The 11,999-nt window shown below is 42.8% G+C and overlaps 1 protein-coding gene and 3 long non-coding RNA genes across 6 annotated transcripts in view; 1 reads left to right on the top strand and 3 right to left on the bottom strand.

The window, feature by feature from the left end:
• Positions 1 to 11,999, top strand: part of LOC106815716 (neuroligin-1-like) — a 23,757-nt gene that overhangs the window by 6,664 nt on the left and 5,094 nt on the right. The gene's annotated exons all lie outside the window — the stretch shown is intronic.
• LOC106815718 lies at positions 626 to 2,517 on the bottom strand. Of its 3 annotated transcripts, none has more exons than XR_001394780.1 (3): positions 2,505 to 2,517; positions 1,924 to 2,083; positions 626 to 1,604 (listed from the first exon to the last, which is right to left on the bottom strand). It is a non-coding gene; the product is annotated as an uncharacterized LOC106815718 (long non-coding RNA). The 3 variants fall into 3 exon arrangements; XR_001394781.1 differs by lacking the exon at positions 2,505 to 2,517 and adding an exon at positions 2,349 to 2,427; XR_001394782.1 differs by lacking the exon at positions 2,505 to 2,517 and adding an exon at positions 2,303 to 2,330.
• Positions 2,518 to 5,616, bottom strand: LOC106815717. Its single transcript, XR_001394779.1, has 3 exons — positions 5,397 to 5,616; positions 4,962 to 5,119; positions 2,518 to 2,694 (listed from the first exon to the last, which is right to left on the bottom strand). It is a non-coding gene; the product is annotated as an uncharacterized LOC106815717 (long non-coding RNA).
• On the bottom strand, positions 5,627 to 10,117 carry LOC106815719. Its single transcript, XR_001394783.1, has 3 exons — positions 10,019 to 10,117; positions 6,246 to 6,296; positions 5,627 to 5,686 (listed from the first exon to the last, which is right to left on the bottom strand). It is a non-coding gene; the product is annotated as an uncharacterized LOC106815719 (long non-coding RNA).

Below are 11,999 nucleotides of genomic sequence, written 5' to 3'. Positions count from 1 at the left end.
TCCTCCTCTCTGGCTTCCTCTGTCCTCCTCTCTGGCTTCCTCTGTCCTCCTCTCTGCCTTCCTCTCTCCTCCTGTCTGCCTTCCTCTCTGGCTTCCTCTCCTTCTATTCCCTCTTTCTATCACTCCCTCTCCTCTCTCACACATCCTGCTTCCACCAACTCTAACTGACACGGTAGAATAATTTATTGAGAAAGTACCAAGATTTAGTAACAATGTTTTATTTTTCAGCTAGTATAGTACCTAGCAAATAATCTTAAACCAGATCCAACCTCTCCCCTCATCTTCTCTGACTTCCTCTCTCTCTCTCTCTTTCTACCACTCCCTCTCCTCTCTCACACATCCTGCTTCCACCAACTCTAACTGACAGTAGAATAATTTATTGAGCAAGTCCCAAGATTTAGTAACAATGTTTTATTTTTTAGCTAGTACAGTACCTAGAAAATATATAACACATCTTAAACCAGACACTGACACTGTCATTTCATTCTGATATGATAGCATTTACGAAAAAGATATTGTTTGACAAATGAGAGGTCTACTTCATGTGGCAGTCAAATATTCTAACTTTCTATATATTGTAAAATAACAACATGAACTCAAAGAACTTTGTGCACACTGCACAGGGTGATGGAAATGAAGTCACGTGTCACCTTAAGCTCAGCTTAATCTGTCAGAATGCGTGTAGTAATAGCAGGAGCGAATAATGACAGTCTGTCATTATTCATTCCTGGTAATAGGTGCGTAGTTTTCTCACTATGGTTGCTCATAAGTGACCAGCTTAACCTCATGTGTAGAGAACACGTCTGCAGTGTATTAAGTAATGTAAGTAAGTAAACATACAATGCACCAGTTTTAAAACGCATTTTAAAACCATGGCGCACACTGGCAAATTCTAAATAATAAGACAGATGAAGGAAAAATAATAAAATGAAACTTGCTGCATGGTGCATGCCACGCAATACTACATTTATCTAGTGATGTAGCAGGTTTTTTGAAGACGAAATAAAATGTCGTTGCACTATATAGTAACTGTATATATTGCGAATGACAGTAGTAATAGCAGTTTACATGAAAGTAACACAGCCTAGTGAAGCTTAGTCATAAGTGTGTAAGAAAGCTGTCTAGCTTGTTTACAGTAATATAAACCCTACTTCTACATGTTCTAGTCTTTTTCTAGGATAGATGTGATCTAGACATTACATGGAATGGAATGTGGGTAGATTATCAATTCTATTGGGTAGTAATATTTCCATGGGTAGAGGGTTACTAGTAGACAAATTATAACTGCCAACCAGGGTTGTCGGCAGACGGAATAACCAGATAAACCATCTATTTGGTTTACTCTTTGAATACGTAAGATAACTTCTCGTTTTACAACACCTTGACATCATTATTCGATTTCACTATAAAAAAAGGAAGAGACACTTGTATTTTCAAGCTCAATCACAGGTTTACAAGGCATTCACCCATCAGCACTCCACACAACTCCCATATGTATTTACAGTTGCACAACAGTGTTGGCATCTACAGTCCATCAACGAGATTAGCAGCCTCCAGCTTCTCAAATTCTCTCTTCCTGGCCTTTAAGACATCCCGTATGATTGCTGAAAAGCACGAAAACAAAGCACATTAGCGAAGTTCTGGATTCCTCCTTTCTTTCTTCGCTTTCCTTACTCAAATGGGACATCCGTAATGGCAACTGCATAACTAAGGGAATCAAATAATATTACATCAAATACACATCAACTAGTTTATGATGTAGTGAGCGTAGCGAGTGAGTGGCGTATCCTTACGATGCAATTGATCTGATGTAGTGATGATATCGTAAAATTAATCTATCGCGGATGTGATGTTCCGTGCAAAGGCAGAAGAGCGAATGCATGCGTGTGCATTGTGCGTGCGTACATGTGAGATGGTACTTACAGTACATGGGTTTTTAGAAATAGCTGCTGTCGGTCAAACAGAAGAAGACAGAGTGCACTAGGTCTGAAAGATATCCCCGAGCGAAGGCACACGTAGCCACCCTCTGAGATGTGTCGGCTTCCAACTCCAGTACCTCCTTCTGCTGCTGCATTTGCCACACCTGTCCGCCACACAAACACACATCAACCGTTATTCAGCCTGATTGAGTAAAAAACCGAAAGCACGAAGAAGACCATTGTGACTGCAGTCATTCGTCGTTAAATTTATGGTTGTAATATAAATATCCTAAAATATCAAGTTGAAGTCGCAAACATATAGCTCAAAGGTGTGCCTTTCTCCTCCCTGTGTCATGTCTCCTTCCCCTCACACTTGCCCTTACCTTCTCCTCCCTGTGTCGCCTCTCCTTCCCCTCTCTGACATCTTACCTTTTGCTCCCTATCTCGCTTGTCCTTATCCTCTTTCCCCTTTACCATCTCCCCTTTGTGTCACCTCTCCTTATCCTCTCTTCCCCCTTATCCTCTTTCTTCTCCCATATCTTTGCCTCTGTGTCATCTCCACTTCTCCTCTCTCTCCCACTTTACCTTCTTCTCCCTCCTGTCCTCCAGTCTCCGCATCTCGACGAGCTTGGCATTGCACAGCTCTAGAAAGGCCTTCTGCTGCGCCCATTGCCGCCAGTTCCTTTTCCTCTATCACCTGCAGCAACGCCTGCTCCAGGGTCTTCCCCACCAGTACCTCCAGTATCAGCGTCCCCTCCAAGTCAAAGTCGAACAGCTGCCGGCAAGAGAGAGAAAGAGAAGGCTGAAGAATCAGAATATGTTTCACACCAACAATCAAATTCCCATCGCAGCAGGTGCCAGCTGGGATCAGGTGGAGATCGGGTGGCCCATTGTCGGAAACAGGATCGATCTCTACATTATATCCTGAACGTCAACTTTGTTACCGTAGACTGTTGATGGAAACGTGGTGAAGTTACGAAGTTTTTTGTACGTTAAAAAGTTAACGTCGAGATTAATGTAACGAGAAGACCTAAGTTCCTGACAATGAGCCCCAGAATGCATCTCACACTGCATTTTTCTTTCGGCTTAAACTCGAGTGCCGTAGGCTCCCTCATCTTCTCACACGAGCACCGCGAACTTCTTTAGACAGAATCCGAAACCATGCCCCGCCGCGACTGCATCACCCGATTTAACCCCGGGCACTTTCCAAGCATTCAGTGTCATATACGTTCACTGACCAGTCTTATGTAAAAAGTCTCAATTAGAAGTAATTTGCCTCGATGACAATGATGCCCTCATCCGAAGTAGATCTTTGCTGAGGTGAAGCTCTGACCTGCTGTGGTGCAATAGAAAGTTTCGACTAAACCTGAGGGCAATGCTTGCCTTGCCCCCATCGATACAAAACTAAATGGAGGAGGAGGAGAAGGAACAAGAAGAGAAAGAGGAGGAGGAAGAGGAGGAGGAGATGGAGGAGGAGGGTGAGGAGGAGGAAGAGAAGGAGGAGGAGGAGAAGGAGGAGGCGGAGAAGGAGGAGGAGGAGGAGGAGGAGGAAGAAGAGGAGGAGGAAGAGGAGGAGGAGTGAGGTATGTTCCTTTCACTATAAGAAAATATATAGCACCATTTTCAATGCCCACCCAATTAATGAAACTACCTTTCTTGTCCCGATTAGAGCTTAGACATACCTTGCTAGACTAGGCAATAATTTAAATCATTAATTATTTAATTGGAGTCTGGGTGGTGTGAGTTATGTTCCTATCACTATAACAGAATATATAGCACCACTTCCAATGTCCATCCAATAAATCAACTTTTCCCCTATATTCCGATTAAAACATACACATAGCTTGCTAGACTGGGCAATAATTTCAATAATTAATTATTTAATTGGAGTTAAGGGGTGATGTATGTTCCTATCACCGCAACCGAATATATAGCACCACTATCAATTGAGCTACCTCCTCCCACTATATTCCAGTTAGAGCATATAGACATAGCTATAGCTAGACATGACAATATTTTGAATCATTAACTATTCATGCTGAGAAAGGACTTATGTTCTCCTGTTCTTATCACTGTAACAAAATATATAGCCCCACATCCCAATACCCACGCAGTAAATGAACTTACCTCCTCCCCTGTAAGAGGCGGCAACACGCTTTATATCCATCGTAATTCCTACTAACAAGGGGGGTAGAATTCCTATTACTTGCACCAGATCCGATTCATATTGTGACCGCGGATAATTTAACCTCATTTTCATCTTCACGCGATGAAAGACACCAACACCCGTCAGTTGTCGGGGCGTTTGCGCATGCGCAGTGCTTACAAGATCGCACGAAGCGAAAAGTCCGCACCGCTCATATTTAGACGACAGTAGAAATAGAAGTAGAGATAGTAGTAGTAGTAGAGATTTTCCTCTGTCTAGGATTCGTTGCGAAACGGCGTGAGTGGAGGGGGGGGGCACAGTAGCTTCCCAACAAAGTGATCGCTCTTTCGACAGCGAGTTGTCGCGTGTTTTTCGCTCGTCTTCTCTCTCACGGAAAAACCAATCGGGGAATATTTACACGTGTAACAATGCCTTGCCGCATTAGCGCTTATACCAGTACAACTGCTAACCGTAGCAGTACGCAGTCCCCCCCCCACCTACACGAAATCAAATCAAGCATCACCCTCCCCTCCCTGTCTATCTCACCTACACTATTTACTATCCTGGTTACTACTTTATTTGCATTCTATGAATCTCTATTTCTGTTAGCTCTCTTTGCCATTTACTCCGTTTGCGTTCCTAACGTTGTATTGTTGTTTATGATTGATACACCCACTATTCTATATCTACCTACTTAATATCAACGCGACCAACGATTCTCTAATGATGAACTGAATCCATCAACCCTAACCGCCACCACCACTCTCACACAACATCCCACCCTCTTCCTACCCCTCCACCAACACTTCCACCTACCTCTCCCCTAACTCCCCCACGCCTTCCGGCGAACAATCGCTGCGTCTGCATCCGTTCGCACATGCTCGCGCTGCACTCACGTCACCGTCTAGATCTGTGTCACGGCGTTGACTCCCGTCTTTGGGGGGATGAACAGCGGGGAGGCGGGACGGTCGAGGAATGGGTCGGTATGGCATTGCGCGTCCGCCTCCTCCACCCTGTCCCCGAGTTCCTCCAGGTAGAGCTCCATTTGCACATCCTAGACGCGCGAGCAAACACAGCGCGTTAGAAACTAACTGTCTCACCCAAGCAATTGCTACCAGAGAAGGCATTTCCGATTGCGGAAAAGGACAAAGGTGGCCTTCATACAAAGGTAACCCATTCTATGTAGGTGGTTTTACTGTATAACTGCTTGCATCCGTGAACACATGGGGCGAGTGTTAACCGACCATGGCGCAGCGCGTTCCACAGCGTGTGCGGCGGGCTTAACCAACCAGTAGCACTATTAAAATGATTGATAGTACACACATTAGTACCTGCAAAGAACCTCCTGGTGGCTACCTGTCGTGCAGCCTATTGCCGTATCGCCTACTGTTGGTAGCCATGATGGCAGGGATGCTGCATGGAATGCTATCCAGCTACATGTGCGTCCGTGCGTGCACGCGTGTTTTGTAACGTGTCAGTGTATCGTAAATGTTATAAATGATCACAAGCCGAAACCTAGCCATTTGTTAATTTCCCTTTTACAAATATTCTAGTACGCCTTCCAGAATCTATCTTCGGCATCCATCAGTAGTGACGCGATTTCTCTGCTGTGAGATCATACCTGAAGAAAAGACACGTGCAGTGAAAAAAACCTTACGTAATCATCACATGTATGTTGCTGCATTCGGAAATGGTTTTTTGCCACTGAACACACGGATCAATAGCTCTTGCAGACATGGTTCAGTGGAAACTCACGCACACATCAGTGGAACGCGTAGCACCTGCAAACACAGACTCAAAGTGCCAGTAAAATATATTATATAATAATATGGTATATCTCTATAAATACACCGCACACTCGCTAGGCGGCGAGTAGTGGTTAGTAGTTCATGTGCTCAATATTCTAACATTTTTACAAGCGAAAACTACCTGCACGGTTTATTTGTTGTGAATATTTACATTATAAAGGTATCAAGGTTAGGTTTAGGGTTAGAGCTAGAGTCAGGATTAGGCTTAGGGTTATAATATTTACATTATCAGCGTAATTAGGGTTAGGATTATATAAGAGTACGAGTGTAAACAAACCCTAAACATGTCCGCAAACTAAGGAGAAAAAGTTGGTGGCGGCGTGAGATGCAAACAAAATTTGTTATCGTTGCTCGACCCGTATTGTTCTGTACCGTATATTTCCACACAATATCGCTGTGAAATCTCATCTGAAGGAAGGACACCTGCAGTGGAAAAAAGATTCATAATGATTACACACATTTCTGCTACATTTGACAATATTTTTTACACACGGATCAATAGTTTTTGTATGTATCACTATGGTTCGCTGTAAACTGACACATGCGTGCAAGCTTAATATAGCTATACAGTGTTATAGAATGTCTCTATGAATACACAACGCACTCGCTAGGTCGCGCTAGTGGATCATATGAAAGACTGAAAGTGTCTTATATTATAATATATAACAGGGTGCGAAATTAACACGAGCCCACTGCCATATGCCAGCAAATTATTTTGAGGGCCGGTAACAATGGCAAAACACCGACCCTCCGAGCCGGTGCATGCATGGTTTCAGCCATGTTAGCGAGTACCTACATTTTTATTTATAGCCTACATTATTTATAGCAAATAGCCTACACATTAATAGCTGTTTTACCTGAAGGATATCACGCCATAATTTTATCAACATTTTACAAATTTGAAATCGAGAATGCAAGCGTGAAACATGACATTGATTTTACAAACAAATTTATGAGGGCTGGTACATTATGGTGAAGGCTGGTAAAAATTACTGTTACCAGCCCTCTGATCCGGTGCAAAAAAATCAGAATTTCATGCTCTGTATAATAATATAAAGTGTCTCTATCAATGCACCGCGCACTCGCTAGGTGACGTTAATAGTTCATACGACATTTATTCATAGAAATTTACGGGTTATGAATTCTGATGACGTCTTCAAAGTTCATCTATAATCTAGTAGTAGTACTAGTACTAACTCTAGAACAATAGCCCTTCGCTCGGCCACGGGTAGAGCGCTGCCTGTGGCAGGGTGAAGGGCTATAGTTCTAGAGCTAGGCATAGACTATAGAGTAATAATGGTTGTAATAGTAATGTTTAACAGATAATCGTTACTCACACAGACTTACTGACTTGTCGCAGAGAGAAGCTCAGAAGGGCTATAGTTCTAGACCTATAACCTCATCCACATTAGTCTTCAAAGGTCCTAGGGACTATAATGAAGACGGAGAGAGAAGTGGATCAAATTGATAGATTCGCATTGATCCGCGATTTCAATATTATATGTATATGTTAGCTCCAAGAAACGGCCTTTGCTAGGGTTAGAAGACCATTTCAAATTCTTGCCCATAAAAACTTGTAGTTGGCTCGGTATCCAAACATCGCCACAGCTAGCGTCACATGTAATAGCTCAAACAAATCTATAAACCTCTTGTTTGCTCGCGATAACTGACGCTGCTGGGCGCTACTTATTTATCGAGTTATGCCGTATTTTCTGAGATGAATTGGATGAAAACAACCAGACAACCGCCGTGTCCGCCATGTTCGGTGCGACTAAAATCGGCAATGGACCTGATTTTCACAGTGCGTAGGCCTAAACACAAGGCATGTACATATGTTCGCAATAATAATTATTAAGTTGTTGTAGATTGATGTTTCCTGGTTTTCAACGTTTTAATATTTATATATACGAGTATATGATGCTTATTTATGCTCGCGCCAACGCGAGTTGGCGTACGCTATGGTATGTTATGTCGTTTCGGGTTTTCCGCATTCCAATCGAAACGCATGCGCAGTGGAAACATGGCGGTTGGCGGTTAAAGTGAAATTTAGGTTTGGCTCTTAAAATTTACACTGTGCACAGTGAACTGAGGTATTAGTTTTAATAACAATGCTGGAATACTATAAGGTGAAGGTTATACTTGATACAAAACAAGGCAGAAATGCTTAGACGCGTGATTATTTTATTTGAGATATACGTAATTGTTCGGCAGTTTTTGTAGAGGTACAAGATTATCCAATGGATGGATGTCACTGTCAGGCTGTGTATATTGACGTTACTCACACAGCCTGCATGGTCGGGCTAATGTATACCGGGTATGTCGGCAGTGTTCGAAATTCACGTCGGCCCGTCGGCCCGCCGCCGACAGTTTCGATGCCGGGCCTACAGCTTCTTGATACAACAGGCCCGCTGATCCTACAGCTATTTGATCACCGAAAATTCGAAACACTGAGAAACTGTTACCTGTAGAAACTGTTACCTGTAGAAATCTGTTCATGCATATTAACTTCCAGGGGTATTTATTTAAAAACGAATCCGTGATAAACTGTGACATACATGTATACAATGCGTTCGCCCACTGTAATCAACTTTAGTTGGCATTCAAGAAACGTGCGTGGGATGTTCGGACTCACAGGTTAGCACAGGTTCCTGCATCCAGTAGCAGCGTTGGCATACCAAAAATCGATAAGAAGTGGGTGGAGCTTACTTTTGGCCAGTTGTAGTGAACGTTCACTGAGCTCACTGTTCACGTGCGCTAGGTTATGGAGTAATTTTCACATCCCCGCGCATTTCACGTTTGGATGTAAACAATAAAGTATCACTGGTCGTTATTACAAACGAGCAGTACACTGTTTTAAAATAATATTAAGAAGATTTAGATAATAATGATATCATGTTGAATTATACAGTAAATAATAATAATTGTCTCAAGTTTTAACACACATGTCATAATTAAGTCACTGTAGCTGCAAAGCACGGCGTATTACTTACTAGTCATGCAAACAGCAGTACAGCCTCGTCGCACCACTCAGGTTTAACCGTGTCATATTGTTTTTAACGTTTGGAAAAACTATATACATTTATACAGGGTGTAGCTAAATAAAAGCTTCCCTACGTAAGAGCTTGTATGTCTACAAAATACATTTACTTCGGACACACTCAACACAGACGGAATTCCCCAGTGCCCATCAAAATTTTACAGTAGGTAAATTTTACTAATTTTTTCTTTTTCCACTAAAAAGTGTTGCTAGTTGTAAGCTATTGGAGTACCCTGAAATGGCTCTAGATTGCATCTCAGAGCTTATAATTTTCAAAAATGTTCTGGCCCCCAGACCCCCATAGAAGTCCCTGATGTGTACCAGACTACCAGTCTGTCTCTCTGCTGTCAAAGTGGAAAGTCGTAGTTACCAAGGAGCTACATATAAGAACGATGTGCCGTTTCCTTAATTGTGAGCCCCGGCAACGAAGCATAAACAGTCATCCGACGAGAGGAAGAAAAAACAGAGAGATTATGATTATGAACATTGATAATGACTAATAAACATAAGGAAGAACATGATATGCTGTTTTATTACTGTAATTTGCTTCAAAATTGGCGGGCCTACAGCTTTGCTGGCGGGCCTGCAGCTTTTAAAAGCTATAGGCCCTGCAGGCCTACAGCTTTTTCTGCTCAGTGGCAAACACTGTATGTCAGTATAGCTGAGAGGGTCTATGTCCCCCAGGGTACTGCCCGAACTTACCCTGGCTACGGTCCGGTATACCGGAACGTACCCTGGTAACTATCTGATATGGTTAGGGTTAGGGTAGCTTTAGAGCTAGGAGCGGAGGGCTATAGTTCTAGAGCTAGGGTTAGGGAGTAGGCGTAGGCGACTCCCTAGACTCGTTACTGCGTTAGTGGAGTAGGCGAGGTACGCCGTACAGTCCGGCATATTAGATAGTACCAGGGTACGTTTCGGTATAACGTGAAATTACAAATAAAAAAGAATAGTGAACTTACTAACAAATGAGTGCTGTGACTCGTGAGGCCTGAGGCTGAGGGTCAAAGTAGCACTAGGATTTCGAGTCGACCCCCACAGCACTCATTTGTTTGTAAGTTCACTATTCTTTTTTATTTGTAATCTCACGTTATAACTATCATACACTTACTGTATTGTTAACTTAGTTATGTGCTAAAATAAAGAATCTGAATCTGAATCTGTAAAATTCTAAAGCAAAGTGGTAATGGAGGCTGCCATCTTGTATCAATCTATCTAGACAGAATCCTTATCTTTGGACTTTGCGCACTTTATATTTACGAAGAAACGAGGTACCCATCTAAACACCACTTTTACGTGACGTAAATCTGATGTTTTTCGACCAGTCACCTATCATAACATGTCAAACTTTTTACGTCCGGTCGTATAAAACCAGCCGCTTTCTACCGGTTATAGGTGGATACGATGAAGAGTTGTAACAATATATGTACAATGAAGAGTTGTACTGATATCCGTAACTTAGAACAAAATTTGTGTTGAAACTAAAACTTGAACGCTTTTCAATAATCCGTGACGACCAATCAGAAGTATTGTCAACAAAAACGACCAATCAAATTGTCGTTATGCTGTGTAAATAAAACAACATGTCAGCACCCCACAACGCTGGTAGTGAGATCGAGGTTTAATTTTTAATTATTGATAAAAACAATCAATAAACTCGTGCGTACAGAGCCGTCGTAGGGCCTAGCTTAATTAGTAGCTAGCATATGCCGACGTAGATGGGCATGCAGTTGTCCCCATACTAATTGAATTAGCATCACAGTCATTTTATTGCCATATTAATTGAAACGTTTCAATAATAATAAAATGATGCATGGTGAATAAACACGAAATGTATTTACTACCAATTATAACGCCTATATAGGCAAAGATTCTCTACTCCGCCTATGATATATAGGCTATAAATATTAGTAATAATTTCCTGTAAATGTCATTCAAATGCTCGTGTGCAACACACAATTTTACCGCACACACAGCTGTAGGCCTACCTATATATTTTTGTTGTTTGTGCATAGATTATAATAATCATTATTAGTATCTTGTTAATGTAAGTGTATAAAAAAGACTAAATTAAGTTATATTGGGAGGGGTTGGGGGAGTTGTTGGATGATGGGTTTGGAAGGGTTAGAGGGAGGGGTTGGAGAAAGGATTAGCGGAGGTGTTAGGGGAGGGGTTGGGTAGGGGTTAGTGGAGGGTTGGGTAGGGGTTGGGGAGGGTTGGGGAGGGATTGGGGAGGGATTGAGGATGGATTGGGGAGGTGTTGGGGAATGGGTTGAAAGGGAAAAATGAGTTGAAAGGGGTAGGGAGAGGCGGGTAGCACGTTATTGATCTGACAAGAGGTTAGAATATAATTGATTCGCAGTGTTGGATGGCGATCTATCTTTCCTTCTCACCCTTCTCTCTCCCTCCCCTCTCTATCCATCCCCCTCTCTCTCCCTCCGCCTTTCTCTCCCTCCCCCTCTCTCCCCGTCTCTCTCTCTTAATTTCTATCTCTCTCCTTCCTCCTCTCTCTCCTCTCTCTCTTAATCTGAATCTCTCTTCCCTATCTCCGTCTTTTTTAATCTCTATCTCCCTCTCTCCCCCTCTCCCTTTATCTCCCCGTCTCCCCATCTCCCCCGGTCGCCCCTGTCTCTTAATCGCTATTTCCCTCCGCCATCCTTTTCTCTTTTAATCTCTATATCTCTCTCCCCATCTCTCCCTCTTCTCTCTCTCTTTTTTATTCCGTGCTGGTAATTCGGAGGAAAACAAGAAAGCAGGGACTCTCTTGCGCGACTGGGTCACTTTATGGACAAACACAATTAGAGGCGGGGGGAAGGAAGGAAGGAGGGGTATCAAGATGTCTCTACTCTACCATTAGAGAAAAAGAGGCGTACACAGTAGCTGTGACGTACGACAAGTTACAACCACCCGCTGCAGCTGTAGTGCCTGCTAGTAGGATGGGGAGTAGAGATATTTACCTGGTAGATGTAAACGGATTTAACAGAGAGAAAAAATCGCGTGTTGTGCGATATGTGTGTGTGTGTGAGGGGGGTGTATGTGTGTGTATATACGTGTGTGTGTGCGTGCGTGCGTGCGTGCGTGCGTGCGTGCGT

Source organism: Priapulus caudatus, unplaced genomic scaffold, assembly GCF_000485595.1.
Source record: "Priapulus caudatus unplaced genomic scaffold, Priapulus_caudatus-5.0.1 Scaffold1183, whole genome shotgun sequence".
NCBI classification, from domain to species: Eukaryota; Metazoa; Priapulida; class Priapulimorpha; order Priapulimorphida; family Priapulidae; genus Priapulus; species Priapulus caudatus.
This window is presented reverse-complemented; position numbering and strand designations above follow the sequence as displayed.